Source organism: Oryctolagus cuniculus, chromosome 1, assembly GCF_051225735.1.
Source record: "Oryctolagus cuniculus isolate XC-2025 breed Fujian yellow rabbit chromosome 1, ASM5122573v1, whole genome shotgun sequence".
Classification (NCBI taxonomy): domain Eukaryota; kingdom Metazoa; phylum Chordata; class Mammalia; order Lagomorpha; family Leporidae; genus Oryctolagus; species Oryctolagus cuniculus.
Genome location: NC_142867.1, coordinates 54,639,072 through 54,656,122, shown reverse-complemented (window position 1 = coordinate 54,656,122; position 17,051 = coordinate 54,639,072). Strand labels below are relative to the sequence as shown.

At 42.8% G+C, this 17,051-nt stretch overlaps 1 protein-coding gene across 3 annotated transcripts in view; it reads right to left on the bottom strand.

Moving 5' to 3' along the window:
• The window catches only part of GALNT18 (polypeptide N-acetylgalactosaminyltransferase 18), a 353,053-nt gene that overhangs the window by 312,950 nt on the left and 23,052 nt on the right, over window positions 1–17,051 (bottom strand). The gene's annotated exons all lie outside the window — the stretch shown is intronic.

Here is a 17,051-nt window from a genome sequence, read left to right as displayed (position 1 = left end):
ACAAAATCCCACCTGGATAAAAAAAATACAACCATCAAAGTACAAGAAAGATGGAGGAATTTTAATGTAACTGGGTACAAAGTTTACTGAAATGGATTCAAAGTTGACATTGCAACTGGCCTCTAAAAAACATCCCACTTACCCAGTGGCATAGCATCAAAGAAGAATTTCCACAACTATCTGAAAATGCTATTTATATACTTCTCCTTTCCATCTACATATCCACGTGAAGAAGAATATTTTTCAGATACTCTAATCAAAATGACACATCGCAACAGATTAAGTGCAGAAGCAGATAGGAGACTCCAACTTTCTTCTATCAAGCCAGGTGTTAAAGAGATTGAGAAAGTATAACACAGTGCTACCCTTCCCAATAAAATAGGTTTTGTTTTGGAAACTGCTATGTCCCATCCCAAATCCCCATGTTGAAATCTTAACCTCCAATGTGATGACAATAGGAGGGGAGTGATTGGGGGTGATTAAGCCATGAGGGTGGAGCCCTCATGAGTGTAATTACTGCCTTACCAGCAGAAACCCTGAAGAGCTCTCCCATCCCTCCCACCACGTGAGGACCTAAGCAGTCCACAGCCATCTATGAACCAGGAGCAGGCCATCATCAGACAACAAGGACTTCCCAGCCTCCACAACTGTGAGAAATTGATTTCTGTTGTTTATCAGCCAGCCTCAGCTGCGGTAGTTTGTTATATCAGCACAAATGCACTAAGACATACTGGTCCCAGGAGTCTATAGTTTTTTTTTTTTTTTTCATGAAATGCATGTTATGCATGTTGGTTTATGTAATTAGGTTTATCATTTCCATTATCAAACATGATGATCAATAATTATTTTGAAACTTTCTCAGTTTAAATTTCTATTACTGTAAACACTGATCTAAGTAAACTACATCAGGGAAGCATTTTGGGGCCCTCAATAACCTTCAAGAGTACAAAGGAGTTCTAAGGCCACAGCTGGCTTAAACTATAACTGGTAGATAGGAAACCCCATTTGTTCTGGGCCCAACACCCGTAAGACCCAGCTTCAGCCTCCTCCACGTCCCAGGAATGGGAACATCCCTGGCGACCAGCAGGAGCCACCAGCAAGTCCATGGCCTGGGCTGTAAACAGTCAGGACGAGATGGACAACATTTATTTCAGGGTTAATTACCCGGCATGTGCTGCTCCCATTATAACAGTTCTTAAAATAATGAAATGATTCTTAAATCCTATTTATTTCTTTTACTTGAAAGGCAGTGTGATCGAGAGGGAGAGAAAGGGGGTGGGGGCAGGAGGAGATTGTCCTCAAAAGCCTGCAACAGCCAGGCCTAAGCCAGGTTGAAGCCAGGGGCCCAGAATTCCATCTGGTGTCCCACATGGGTGGCAGAAGCCCAAGCACTTGGGCCATCATCTGCTACCCTAGAGGGTGCATTAGTCAGAAGTTGGATTGGAAGTGGAGTAGCCAGGACTCAAAGCAGCATTTTGATATGGAATGTGGGCATCCCAAGCAGCAACTTGGCCTGCTGTGCCATGACACCAATGCCAGAAATAATTTCTTACCATTTGGTAAAACATCCAGTCTCCTGAATCATTTGAGGGATGGACCCCACTAGCCTGGCTCTTCCCCCAGTACCTCAACCTCCCCCAGGAACCAGTAACTAAACAGCTACTGCCTGGAACAGCAAGGGGTCTCTGGCACCCAGCTCCAGCACTCCACCACCTGCTCTGACCGGCCACTGCCAAACGCACAGCAGTTGCTCCTATTTTTGAATAGCAGCCTTCCCTGGCTTACTCTCTAAAAGATGAGAAAACTCTGGGGCAATTCAAGTCTGGACGGGGGCAGCATTGGAGAGATGCACAGCAGCTGGACACACCACAATGCCCGAGGCCCTTTGCCGCCCAGTGGGTTGACCCCATCAGCAAAGTAGGCTTGCCTCTCTCCTGCACCAAATCCATGAGCACTGCAGGAGGTGACTGTGGGACTCCCAGCTGTTCTGCAAGATGGTGATGAGCAGAGACCATATCCAGAGCCCAGTTCCAGGAAGGAGTGCCCTGGAATTGCACCTAGTCTTTGAAAAGGAGCTGCAGACCCAGCCTTCTGGACCACCCACATCAAACAGGGTAACTGCCCTCACGGCGGAAAAAGCTGAGGTTAAGGCTAAAAATCTAATGCCTTCCCCGTGCTGCTGCATCCTCAACCAGTCACCAACATCCAAGCCAACTGTAACAAGGAAAACTAGCAGGCCAAGTTCAAAGTGAGAGAGGACAAGCCAGTAAGTGGTGAAGCCCCAGCCCCTCTCTAATCCCTGCTCCCTGTTCATGGGCCTCTTCCACAATCCCATAGAGTAATAAGAAGGCAAGATGCAGAAATTTGAGAGGAAACAGAGAAAGGGAGAAGGCTTTTCTGCCCATGGACCAGGAGAGGTGTGTCTGCCCTAATTACAGTAAGGCATTTTGTAAATCCACTTAGCACTTCTCAACTTCCACACCTTCATCCACACAGGTCCTCCTGCCTGAGACGCCTAACCCCTTCCCTAATCTTGTGTATGTAGTTAAGATTCAACCCATCTTTCCATAAGAAGCTCAAGTTTCCTCCTTTCTCCATGAAAACTTCCCCCAAACTACACAGACACCTGTCAGTTGAAGGTAAGCATGCCCTCTACCCACTTCCTACCACACATTCCTGTTGTCCCTGTCTTGCAGCACTTAACACATTCCTCCTTGGCAATGGTTTACACCTGTCTAGGTCTTCGCCTTCATACTGGACCCTGAGGCTTTTGTAGGCAGAGACTACAATGCCCTCCTTGCATCCCTCTGGTCACATAGCACAAAATCCAGCATTTAGGGAGTACCCTTTGTATGTTGACAAAATCAGTGGGTACATAGATGATTGAGAGCAAAGAGGGGAGACATGGAGGAAGGAGGTCATACCTCTCTAAAGGTGAGTCAGCTCTTGCCTGTCTACCGATTAGGAATTCTCTCCCTGGATCAGAGAGGCTGACTCAGCAATGTCATTTCTTCCTTATCAGTCAGCATCCTGACCCACCCCATTCACTTCTTGCAAATCTGGGGAATGAAGACACAGGGATACAGGTAAGCAAGAAGAGCCTCCCCTGGATCAACTCCAGACCCAAGAGAAATGTTTTGCTATGCTTTCTCTGTCCACAGAGGAAGACTTCAAACAACCCATGCACACAAGTTAAGTTGGCTCCACTGTGGATCTCAAATGCCAGCTCCAGCATTTATTGAGAGTGACTTGTGATTTGTACTATGCCACTTCTACCTTTTGATGAGAACAGATGTTATTTGTTTCTGATTCCCAGACCTCAGGAACTGGGATAATTCCCAATGCTCACTTAATTACCTCAAACAATGCCATTAGAACGCTTCTTGCAAGGCCTTTTTCTGCCTATGCTGGACGTAGCAGGATCAGTCACACCACTCAGATCAGTAATAACAATCAAAACTGGCAGAGTATACCAAGCCTTCATCTTAGGGGGGGACTGCACGCGTAGACTCTCCCTGCATAGAATCACCTCCCCAGTTGGTAGAAGAAAATGAACTGACTCTGAATCCCTGAATTAATGGCTTGGACTTTGTTGTTTAGATGTCTGCCCTCCCCCTGAATATCACCATAGACGCAGAAAGAGAAGCTTGGGAGGAAAGGGGAGCTGCAGTCACCCTACAACTCAGGCTCCTGCCACAGACCAGTGAGCAAACAGGGGAAGAGGTGGTTAAATCCAGCATTTATTTCTTCATGGAAAAAAGCATGTGTGTGAAACCAACAGATCTTTCTTGCTCCTCTAAATACACCAGGTCTAGAGCTCTTAAAAACAAACAAACAACAACAAAAAATACCCTTGGCCAAATATGGCAAATGCCACATTCCTATATCATCATCACCACACTCATAGCAGCTTCCACCAACAGAGGCATTCAGCAGTTTTCTTTCTGTTTGTTTTTTTTTTTCAAAGCCTTTGAACAACTGACTTGTCCAACAAGACTCACAGCCTTCTTGAATGCTAACGACAGCCCAGCCCGACTGGGGAGAGTGACACAGTTTGTCCATTATCCATCATGCCCAGAGAGCTACTGAGCTCCACATAAGCCAGGATTTCAAAAGCCTGATTCTGGATCCACTGCTCACAAAATTCCCAACAATGCACTCTCAAATCCACAGCCCAAACAGTCAAAAGCAGGACACAGGGAAAGCAGCCACATAGATGACAATTTCACAGAACTGTTTGGGGTCAGGAATGCAAGGACCACATAGCCACATGGAGCACCCCCTGAGTCCATAGGCACAGAACTTGACCCAGCCCTCAGATGGGGTACAAGAGTAACGGAAGAGAATCCAGATCTGGAGTTGTGTAGACCCAGGTCTGACTCCAGGCTCTGCCACTTGCTGGCTTCGGGACTTAATCTAGACATGATATTCAAGTACATAACAAGTACAGCATGGTCATGTGGTAGAGACTGCTATGTGTTCAGTAAAACTCTTCCCTTGGCTGCACAGCAACCAACTAGACCATATTTCCCAGCGTCCCCTGCAGTTAGGCAGCACCAGATGGCCAAGTTCTGGCCAATACACCATGGTGGAAAGTATGCGTTCCACTTGTAGTCTTGGCCCGTGGAACCTCCCAGGAGATCCTTACCTCCTCTGTCTTCCCAGGTCTACCAGATGCATGCAGAGGGTCCAGCAGGGGGCTACAGTGCCCAAGCCTGTGTACTCAGATGGCTCACTGGGTAAGTGAGGAATATATTCCAGCTGATTAAAGCCACTGAAATGTGAGGTTGGTACTGCGGTTAACTGTCCTGGCTCCAGCCCACATCGGCACCAACCAAACAGAAGGAGCCTAGCATCATGCTGCTTCAGCGCAACAGGTACACACTAGCGGAGATTAGCCTCAAGTTGGTCCTGAGCCTGCTTCTGCCTTGGTAAAACAGTCATGTCCCTGTCTTCTTAACCAGGCTGTTGTGAGGATTGACCAGGGTCAGGGATAGGAAGCATCTAACACAGCACTTATGGACCCCGTGGTTGACCCAACTGGGTGGACCCCAATGAGTTCTTTCTCGTCCTCGTTTCTCAGGCTCCTCACTTGCTCAGTGAAAATTATTCCAAACATTCCCTTCCAATTATACAGACAAGCAGTGGGGAAGACACTGACAGCCTGAATTTCCCTTCCTCCCTTTTATCTTCCACAACAGCCATTCTACCCATGAGGAAAGCAGCTCCACAGTAAGCATACCGTCATTTTAAAAATAACTTTATGGAAATGCTCCCTTCTGGATGACTGTGGGTGGTCAAAGGAGGCTGAGACGCAACGAAATTGTGCTCTCTGTAGTGCTGGATGGAAGTGCAATGCCAGACACGCAGAGGGACCCCCCTCCTGTGTGAAGGGACCACACTGCACACGGCTCCGGATCTGAGGCTCTGAGGATGCACCTGTCATCCCAGAAGCCAAAGCCTACCTATGAGTCGATGTCACAAGCACACAAGGGCTCTGCATTTGATGTGGCACAGCTGGAGAGGTCAGACTACGCGGAGTAGAAACTTGACCCACCACATGCAAACCGAGTGGTCCTTTACATTATTTAATGATGTATGTCTCAATTTTATATCAGAAATAGTGCCTATCTCAGACTATCGCCGTGAAGATAAAGTGAGGTGATTTGTGTAGAGCACTTAACGTGGTACTGGGCATAACATACTCAATAAACATTAGCTATTAACATCTACTCTGCACAGACCAGAACAAACTTTTCAGCCAGTTAAGGAGATTCTGATTTCTCAAAGTCAGTCCCTAGAAACACCGTCAATCTGTCTCCAACAGACATTTTTCTGTTTAATGACTCTAAAGAGACAGAAAAGCTTTAATCAATGCCCGGAAGTGAAATGCTAAGAAATTATATGCACAGTTACGGAAAAAAAAAAATCAAAGATGTTTCCCACACATTGTGCAACAGACAAAAACATACTGACGTGCTGTTCCTGCAAGGAAATGCGCTGAGTTCTCTAGATAACGCCTGAGCCATTCATCCTGCCCACTGCCGTCCTTTGCTTTCCAGGCCAAGAGGTCCTTGCAGGCAACAAGGGGCTCACCCCTCCAGCGCCCACCAGGCACGGTTCCTTGCTAGAACCACCCTCCCACACCTCCATGCACACAACACATGTCCTGAGTCTGCACAAGATCTAAACCACTGCCAATTCACAGGAAGGGTAGAGACAGCAATTCCGTCTTAGAGAACCAGGGAGGGGGCGAAGGCAGTGCAGCATTCTTCAGGTGACAATCCTGCCACTCCCCAAAGCATATTTGGGGGTCCCAACTCTTTGAAACACCAAAGGCAAGCAGGAGAGGAGCTGAATTACTAGGGGGCCGAGGGCCCACCCTGGGAAGTTTTTTGTTGTTGCTGGTTTATTTGACAGAATTACAGACAGAGAGAGAGAGAGAGACAGAAAGGTCTTCCTTCCGTTGGTTCACCCTGCAAATGGCCGCCATGGCTGGAGCTACGCGGATCCGAAGCCAGGAGCCAGGTGCCTCCTCCTGGTCTCCCATGAGGGTGCAGGGGCCTAAGTACCTAGGCCATCCTCCACTGCCCTCCCCGGCCACAGCAGAGTTGGATTGGAAGAGGAGCAACCGAGACAGAACCGGCACCCATATGGGATGGCGGCACCACAGGCAGAGGATTGACCAAGTGAGCCATGGCCCAGGCCCCAATCATGGGAAGCTTTTAACATAGCTCCAAAGTGTGAAGAAAGGGTAAGGTCCTCCGTGAATTAAGCAAGTCACTTCCTTCTTCCAGCCTCCACCTGTCTCTTCCAGGGGTCAGAGGGGAACGGGGAACACCCAAGCTTTGTCCTTAATCTGTCCCCTGCAGCTCCCTTCAGGCAGGACACACAGCCTCCGCGTCTCTGTGTGTTAGGATGGAATTGCTTCCTGTTGGACCAGAACAAGCCCATAGTGCCTACTTACATCTCCTTTAAGTTTGCAGTCCCTGGAATTGAGGATCTCCAGGAATCCTTACTTTGTCAGTTTGTGAATCCAAAAAAAAAACGCCAGGACATTGAACGCCTCCATCAAATCCCTTCCTCTTTTTTTTCGATTTCTGCAGGAAGCCTGGCTTCTCTTCTCTGCGAACAAACCGATGTTAATCAAAGGGTTGTGTGGGAGGCACTCTGCTCCCTTCCCTCCACAGGCAAGGTCTGGAAATACTGATGGGATACTTACATAGCCAGTGTTTTTCCTTATCATTGCCAACGACTTCTCTAAGAGGTTCTCACCGTCTAAAAATGCCCAGGCCTTCTCAACCTCCAGTTCCAGGAATACGATTTCCGAGATGAGGCTCATCCTCACTGGAACCTTGTCTCGCATTCAGCTTTTTAAATAATGGGTTCTCATGTCTAAACCTTGGGCAGTGGCGGAGTTTTAGAGGAAGGATGTCTTTCTCTCACTCCTCAGCTCTCCTCTGCTTTGGAATCGAAAGTAGTTTTCACTCCGCATGCACCTGTGTGTAACTGCAGGTGTAGGAGAGGAGAAAGCCCAGTTCTTTTTAAAGCAATGCCAGGTCCAGGTGGCCACAGTCCATTAGCATCTGCAGTTCCTGCGCACAGTAAGTCTTCAGCGCGAAACGCATCCCCTACACCCACACAAGCTGGAATACCACTAGTCTAAACCAGTTCTTCATATGAATAACCCCACATTAGTTCTTAAAATTGTTTTCAATTTTTCTTTTTTGGAGAGGAAGAAAGCAGGCTCCCATCCACTGGTTCACTCCCCCAAATGCCCATGACCCATGACAGCCAGGAGCTGAAAACCCAAGTCTCTCACAGGGGGAATAGGAACCCAGTTACTGGAGCTATCATCACTGCTTCCCAGGGTCTGCGTTAACAGGAAGCCAGAGTCAAAAGCCAGGGCTGGGTAACAAAGTCAGGCACTCCAATATGGGACATAGGCATCTTAACCAGCATCTTAACGGCCAGGCCAGGCCATCTTCATCTCCCTTCCCCCACCCCGCATCATTTTTTAGCAGCTGTGTTGATATATAATTTGCATAGCAATACCCATCCAGAGGGTACAATCCAATGATTTGTAGTATACACACAGAGTTGAGTATTGGTCATCACAATCTAACTTCAGAACATTTTCATCACATCCAAAAGAATCCTATAACCATTAGCAGAGACTCCCCATCTCCTATCCCCACCCCAGGATCCGGCCATTGGCAAACACTAACTACTTTTGTCTCTACAGATTTGTTATTCATTTAAATCGAATGATACATGTTTTTTTGTGTGTGGCTTTTTTCACCTAGTATCATGTTTTCGAAGTTCATCCATGTGGTAGCACGTGTCAGTACTTCATTCCTTTTTATGGTTGAATAAATGTATCATTGCATGGACATACCACATCTTGTTTATCTACTCATCAGCTGATGTATATTTGGATTTTTTCTACTTTTTGCCTATTATGAGTTATACTGCTATAAACATGTATGTGCAAGTTTTTGTGTGAATTTGTGTTTTCAATTACTTGCAGTACATACTTAGAAGTGGTTGGGGCTGGTGCTGTGGCATAGTGGGTAAAGCCACCACCTGCAGTGCCAGCATCCCATATGGGAACCTGTTCAAGTCCCAGATGCTCCACTTCTGATCCAGCTCTCTGTTATGGCCTGGGAAAGCAGTAGAAGATGGCCCAAGTCTTTGGGCCCCTGTATCTGCGTGAGACACAGAAGAAGCTCCTGGCTCCTCATAGGCACAGCTCTGGCCATTGCAACCAATTTGGGAGTGAACCAGTGGATGGAAGACCTCTCTCTCTGCCTCTCCATCTCTCTCTGTGCAACTCTTTCAGATAAATAAATCTTTAAAAAAAAAAAAAGAAGTGAGGTTATACTCATCTCGGGTCACATGGCAACTCTATATTTCAATCTTTGAGGCACTCCCAAACTGTTTTCCCAAGCGTCTGCACCATTTTACATTGTGCTATAGTCTGAATGTTCATTTCCCAAAAACAACAACAACAACAACAACAAACCTCATTTGCTGAAATGTAACCACCAAGGCAATGGTTTTAGAAGGTGGGGCCTTTGAGAAGTAAACAGTCAGGAGAAGGGATTAATGCCCTTTTGATAAAAGAGATCTCAGAGGGCTACTAAGCCCCTCTCACTAAGCAAGAACTCAACAAGAAGTCAGTGGTGAGAACCCTGGCAAAGGCCCCCACGGAAGCCTAACCATGCTGGCAACCTCATCTTGAACTTCCCAGGTTCCAGAACTGTGAGAAATTTCTGTTGCTTAAAAGCTACTCAGGTGAGCGTATTTTGTTCTGTCCTCCCCATCAGAGATCATGAGGACTTGAATCTCCCGATCGTGGCCAACACGCACTAGTCTAGCAGATGTGAAGTCGGAACTCATTGTGGCTCTGATTTGCCTTTCGCAGATGGTCGAGGACGCTGAGCATTTTCTCATGTCTTGTTGCCCTCTTTCCCCCAGCTCTGTGGATTATAATTTCACTCTCCTGACAGTGTCCTTTAATGCATGAAGCATTCACACTTTGATCATGTCAATGTATCCGCTTCTTCTTTTGCCACTGTGCTTCCAATGTTCTACCTAGGAAGCCTTTGCCCACCCCAAAGTTACAAAGATTCATGCCTGTTTTCTTCTGAGATGCTTTTATGGTTTTCACTCTTCCATTCTGGCCTATGATCCATTTTGAATTTGTTTTGCTCATGGAGTAACACAGGGTACAGCTTTCCTCTTTAGTATGTTCACATTCAGTTGTTGCAATACCATGTGTTAAAAATGACCATTCTTTCCCCATTTAAATTGACTTAACATATTTATCAAAATCTAATTGACCATAAATGTATAGATTTGGTTCTATTTTCTCAATTATATTCCCTTGATCTATGTGTCTATCTTTATGCCAATATCACATTGCTGCCTTCATTACTATAGCTTCGTAGTAAATTTTGAAACCAAAAAGTGTGAGTTCTCCACTTTGTTGTTCTTTTTCAAGATTGTTTTGCTATTTTGGATCCTTAAATTCCCCATAAGCATTAAGATTTAAATTATCATTGCTTCATCCTAACAACATTACATTTTGCAATCCATGAATATGCATTGTCTTTCTACTTATTTAGGCTTTTAATTTCTTTCAAGAATATTTTATAGTGTTTCAAATATAAGTTCTATACTTTTCTTAAATTTATTCACAAATATTTTATTCCTTATGATGCTACTGTGCATGAAATTTTTTTCTTAGTTTGTTTTCAGATTGTTTATTAGTAGCTTATTAGTAGTAATAAAATTAGTATTGTTCATATATTGATCTTGTATCTTGCAACCTGTTGAGCACATTTGATAGTTTTAATAATGTTTCAGTGGATTCCCTGGGATTTTCTATATACAGAATTGTGTCATCTGCAAACAGAGATAGTTTTACTTTCTTTCCAATCTGGCTACATTTTTTCCCACTTAACTCATTGCCTTAGCTAGAACTTTGTGTACCTTTATCAGGTTGCTGAAGTTCTCCTCTATTCCCAGTTTGTTGAGTGTTTTTATCATAAAGGAAAGATTTTGACAATTTTTTCTGCACCTATTGTGTTGATTATGCAGTTTTTATTTATGTATCAATGCTATGTGTTGCAGTAATTAATTTTCAGACATTATACTAACCTTTCATTCCTGGAGTAAATCCCACTTGGTTATGGTGTACAGTCCTTTGTATAAACTGATTTCCTTTGGCACTGCTTTGTGGAGGACTCACATCTATATTCATAAGAGGTATGGGCGTAGAGTTTTATTCTGATGTCTGGTTTGATTTCAGATCACCTCTTCTTCTACATTTTGGAAGTGTTTATGAAGAACTGGCATTGATTATTCTATAGATTTGTGGTTGAAGTCACCAGTGAGGCCATCTGGGTCTGGGCTTTTCTTTGAGGTAAGTTTTAAAGTTACTAATCAGTATCATTATTGGTTAGAGGATTATTTATATTTTCTATTTATTCTGTGATCATTTTTCTGTCATTCTATGATCTGCTTCATCTGAATTAATTTTTTGGTATAGTGCTTCATCATAATCTTTTTATTTCTATGGTTGATCACGATGCCCCCTCTTTCATTCCTGGTTTTTATTATTTGAATTTTCTCTTTGTTCTATGCTAATCCATCCAAAAGTTTGTCCATTTTGTTGACCTTTTCTAAGAACCAATTTTTTGTTTTATTGATTTTTTTTTATTTTTCTATTTTCTATTTTAGTTTTTTCAGTACTAATCTTTTCCATATTATTTGAGATACATAGAAGCAGGGAAAGACAGACACACTTCCCCAGATGTCTGCAATAACCAACGCGGGGCATACTGAATCTAGCAGCCACGAACCCAATCCAGGTATCCCACGGGGTGACAGGCATCTAAGTTCCTGAGCCAGCACCTGCTGCCTCCCAGGGACTACACCAGCAGGAATCTGGAATCCAGAGAGAAGCCGAGACTCAAACCCAGGTACTCCAAAACAGGACACAGCTATCATGACTGGCATCTCAACTGCTGGGCCAAATGCCTGCCCACTTCAGCGCACATCTTTACTTTTCCTTCCTCTGATTGTTTTTGGTATAGTTAATTCTTATTTTTGCAGTTTCTTGAGGTTGAATGCTAGCATACTAGTCTCCTGTAATCTGTAACAAGTTAGTACAAACCAAGTGGCTTAGAACAACAAGAACTGTATTAACAGTTAGAGGTCAGAGTCCAAAATCAGTACGACTTGAGCCACAGATCAAAGTGTCAGCAAGGCTACAGCTCTTTGCAGGCAGGCTCTAGAGGAAAACCAATTCCTTGCCTCGGCCAGCTTCTGGTAGCTGCCAGCATTCCTTGACCTAAGCCCACATGCCTCCAGAATCAGCCATTATCTTCAGTTGTGTGTAACCTTCCTCTACCGCTCACTCTCTTACAAGGCCATTGGTGATGGAATTTATGGCTCATCTGCATAATCCATGAGAATGTCCTCATCTCAAAATCCTTAACTAATTCATATTTGCAGACATCATTTTTCCAAATAAGGCAATATTTACCAGTCCCAGGGATTGGAACACAGGTATCTCCTGGGCACATTTTGTCAACCTATCATGGTTAGGTTATTAATTTGAGACCTTCCTTCTTTTTAAACACAGGCATTTAAAGTTACACATTCCCTACAGATGGTACTTTAGCTGCCTTGTTTTCATGTACTATATTTTCATTTTTGTTCACCTCAAAATATTTAGTAATTTCCCCTTTAATTTATTAATTTATTAAAGATTTATTTTATTTATCTGAAAGACAGAGTTACAGAGAGAGGTAGAGACAGAGAGAGAGAGGTCTTCCATCCGCTGGTTCACTCCCCAGATGGCCACAACGGCCGGAGCTGCGCCAATCCAAAGCCAGGAGCCAGGAGCTTCTTCCAGGTCTCCCACGTGGGTGCAGGGGCCCAAGGACTTGGGCCATCTTCTACTGATTTCCAGGCCATAGCAGAGAGCTGGATCAGAAGAGGAGCATCCAGGACTCAAACTGGCACCCATATGGGATGCCGGTGCTTCAGGCCAGGGCTTTAACCCGCTGCGCCACAGTGCCGACCCCTATTTTTTGATTTATTGATTATTTAGGAGTGTATTCTATTACAACATATTTTTCAATTTCTCTTCCATTTGTTACTGATTCTAATTTCATTCCATGTGGTCAGAAAAGGAACTTAGTGTAAGTTCAATCCTTTGAAATTTATTGAGGCTTGTTTTATGGCTTAGCATATGGTCTGTTGTGGAAAATGTTCCATGTGTGCTTGAGAAAATATGGATTCTGTTGTTATTGAGTGAGTGAATTATAGGTGTTAGGTCTAGCTGGTTTATGGTTTTGTTCAAGTCTTGCATCCTTGTTGTACATCTGCCTAATTGTTGTACCCATTATTTAAAGAAAGTATGGAAGCTTCCAATGACTACTATTGTATTATCTAATTCTCCCTTCTACACTTTCAGTTTTTACTTCATGTATTTTGGGACTCTGCTGTTAGCTGCATATGTATTTATATTTGCAATATCCTTATGAAGAATTAACCCTTTCATCATTATAAAATATCTCTGTTGATGTCTAGTAACTTTTTTGTTTTAATGTCAATTTGTCTGATATTATATAGCCACTCCAGCTTTCTTATGGCTGCTGTTAATATGGTGTATTTTTTCTATCTTTTCCCTTTCAAACTATTTGTATCATTGAAATCAAAAGTGTTGTTCACGTAGACAATATACAATTGCATTTGGTATGTCCATCCAGTCTGAGTCTCTACATTTTGATTGGATAGCTTAATGTATTCACATTTTTTTAAAGATTTATTTATTTATTTATTTGAAAGGCAGAGTTACAGAGAGGCAGAGGCAGAGAGAGAGAGAGTGAGGTCTTCCATCCGCTGGTTCACTCCCCAGATGGCTGCAATGGCCGGAACTGTGCCGATCCCACACAGCTGCAGAGATCCAAGCACTTGGGCCATCTTCTACTGTTTTCCCAGGCCATAGCAGAGAGCTGGATCAAAAGTGGAGCAGCCAGGACTCGACCTGGCACCCAGATGGGATGCAGGCTGCTGCTCTACCCACTAACCACAGCACTGGCCCCTGTATTCACATCTAATGTTACTGTTGGATTTACAACTATAGATTTTACTTTGTGACTTTGATATGCCTCACATACATTTGTCTGTTCCTATATGTGTATATGCTGTGAAATGATTAAATCAAGCGAATTAACATATCCATCATTTCACATGTTTCATTTTTTAAGGTGAAAACATTTAACATACACTTGACTACATTTCTTGTTATTTTTCTTAATGATTGGCCTGAAGGTTACAATATACACCTTAACTCACCCAAGTCCATTAGTTTAACTCTAAAGAAATACAGAAACCACCCTGTATCTGTTTCCCACTATTGTATATTACAGATATGTTATAGGCACAGCAACACAATTATTTATATGCATATTACATATGCAATTTATTTTTAAGTCAGTGAAGAGAACAAAAGGGGAAGGAATATACAATTATTTTATTTTTAATAATTGCCTATGTAATTACCTTCAGAGGTGCTCTTGGGGTTTTGTTGTGTGTAAATTGGATTATTCCTATGTCACCTGCATTCAGCCTGAAGAACCTGCAGTGCTATTTCTTGTAAGGCAGGCCTGACAGCAACAAAGTCTCTGTTTTTAGTTATCTGGTAATTTATTTATTTTGCCTTCATTTCTGAAAGACAGTTTTGAAGGACAGATTCTAAGTTGGTAGTTTTATTTTTCCCTTTCAGCAGTCTGAATACATATCATGCCTTCTGGCCATCATTGTTTTTGATGAGAAGTCAGTTGTCAATTTTATTGGTATTCCCTTGTAGATGATGAGTGGTTTTTCTGTTATTGCTTTCAAGATTTTCTTTTTGTCTTAGCTTTCAACATATTGACTCTCATATGTCTGGATGTGGACCTCTTTTTATCCTACACAGAGCTTTTTGAGCTTCTTGAATGTGAAAATTAGTATTCTTCATCAAATTTGGAAAGTTTTCAGCTGTTATTTCATCAAGTATATTTTCTCCTCATTTCTCTTTCTGATACTGCTATGAAACATAACACTGGTGCACTTAATGGTGTCTCACATTTGTCTAAGGTTCTGCCCATTTTTCATCATTATTTTTTGTCTTTTCTGTATAATTAGCAACCTCTATTGATCTCCCTTCAACTTCGCTGATACCTTCTTCTGTCAACTCAAATATATATTTAAGTGCCTTTGGTGAATGCTTCATTTCATTTTTTATACTTCCAAGTCAAGAATCCCCACTTATTTTTCATAACTTATCTTTATTGATATTACCTATCACTAAGGCATTGTCATAAAACCTTAATTCATTCAGTGTAGTTTCCTTTAGTTCTTTGGAAAAAATAGTAATAATGATTTTAATGTTTTTTCTTGTAGGTCCAGCATCCAGGTCCGCTCAAAGACAATTTCTGTTAAATGCTTTTTCCTGTGCATGAACAACACATTTGTTGAAAATCAGTCATTAAAGCTATAGAAGCAAAACTGACACTTTTAGAATCAATGACTTGAATAGTCCTTGACCTGACTGTTGAGGGACAGTTTATTATTGTTACTTTTTATTTTGTATGTCCTTTTTGTTTTGTTTTGTTTTCTCTCTGTTTTCTATCTTTCTTTTTCTTTTCTCTTCTTCATATTATACATTGAACTCTTTGTGTAACATAGAGCTAATTATACATATTTTAAGTCAATCAGAAAAAGATCTCAGTTAAAAATAAGAGGGGGAATAAGAGAGGGAGGAGGTAGTCTATAACTGTAAAGCAGTATAGTTCTGCATACAGTCCTACAGACTTACCTCTAAGGGTACAGCCTAAAAACTTGTCATGGGACTCCAAACCCATAAAAATCGGTGGTATAAGTGCCATCTTAACTGTTAAAATGATCATATTAGGTGTTAAAGTCAACTTATAGATAGGTTTAATTGTAAAACCAATCATAAAAATAACATCAAATGCCTGGTAATAATAATAGAATTAAAAAGGAAGGAAAGTCCAATATGGGAAGCAGTCCACACAGCAGACTCCTAAAATGACATTCACTGTAAACAACATTCTGACCTCAGAATCAACCCTTAAGGCTTCCTGGTCTGGCTGAAAGGCCTATGAGAACATTTCAGGCATGGGAAGCCAAGACTCTGTGGCAAAAAAAAATCCTACACGGAGGATCTCTGTGAGACTCCAGTGGAAAGAAAGGGTCATCAAAGAAGGATACACTCTTCTCTGAAGGGAAGAGAGAACTTCCACTTTGCTTATGGCCGTGTCCAAATACTGATGGGTCTATGGTCACAAAGGTTTCCATAGCCTTAGCAGCCCATGGCAAGAGCCTCGGGTGATCACTGATGTCATACATAAGAGTGTTAATTGTTAAAGGAACAACAGAAGTCACTGTGCACTTAACTCCCCTTATAGGACCTCCATCCTTAATGAATTGTACTATGAGAATCAACTGCAAAATTTGTTTTCAAACTGTATTCTATATGTTGTGTGTGTGCATGGGTGCAAACTGTTGAAATCTATGCTTAACATGGAGTTGGTCCTCTCTATATAAAACCAAACTAAAAATGAACCATAATGAAGAAGGAGATGGGAGAAGGAGAGGGAGGTGGGATGGCAGTTGGCAGGGGGAGGGTGGATATGGGTAAGAACCACTATATTCCTAAAGTTGTATCTATGAAAAAACACATTCATTAAATAAAAACTTAAGTTTTTCTTAAAAAGAAAATAAGTCATTTAAGATCATGTATTTTAGCTATTCTGGATACTGATACTGTCCCTCCCCCCTCGCAAGGACTTGTTTCATTGGTTAATACCTTGGATGGAGTGCTCCAGTGAAGACATTTCCTCTACACTGCGCAGTCTCTGATGTCACTCCTTGAGGGGAGTGAAACCTAGAACACGTGCACCATGTCCCTGACTCCTGCACTGTAGCCCTCTGGAATTACAGTGATTTTAGCAGAGACCTTTCTAAACCAGCGCTTTTGATTATCCCCCTATTAAGCTCTGGCTGGACTGCTCTATTGGTATCACACCCACCTGTTAGTCTCAACTAAGGGATACCGAATGGCTCTATTGTTCCTAACAGTGCCTTTAGACATAAATGGCTCCACAGCCTGATCCAATTCAACCTGGACTTTTCTTTAGGGGTAGTCTTGCTTTAATGTCTCTTTCTCTGGTTCCCTCTGTTGAGTGTCTAATTGGCTGGCTGGCCTTGCTGCTTTGACCCCAGGAGATGCCTCTTTCTCAGGTTCACTCTGCTGAGCATTAACTTGTTCAGCTGACCTACTGTTTTGACCCCAGATGTCTGCATCTCTGGTTCATATCTTGTCCTCTTGTCGTCACTATTATGAGCTCCCAACCTCCTCTTAAATACTCACCAGTTGTTCTTAGGCTTGAACGTCCTCACACTCCATTCCAAGTAAAGCTAACCCCTTTAGGAAAAGCCATGGAGCTCTGCATTCTTTCAGCCTG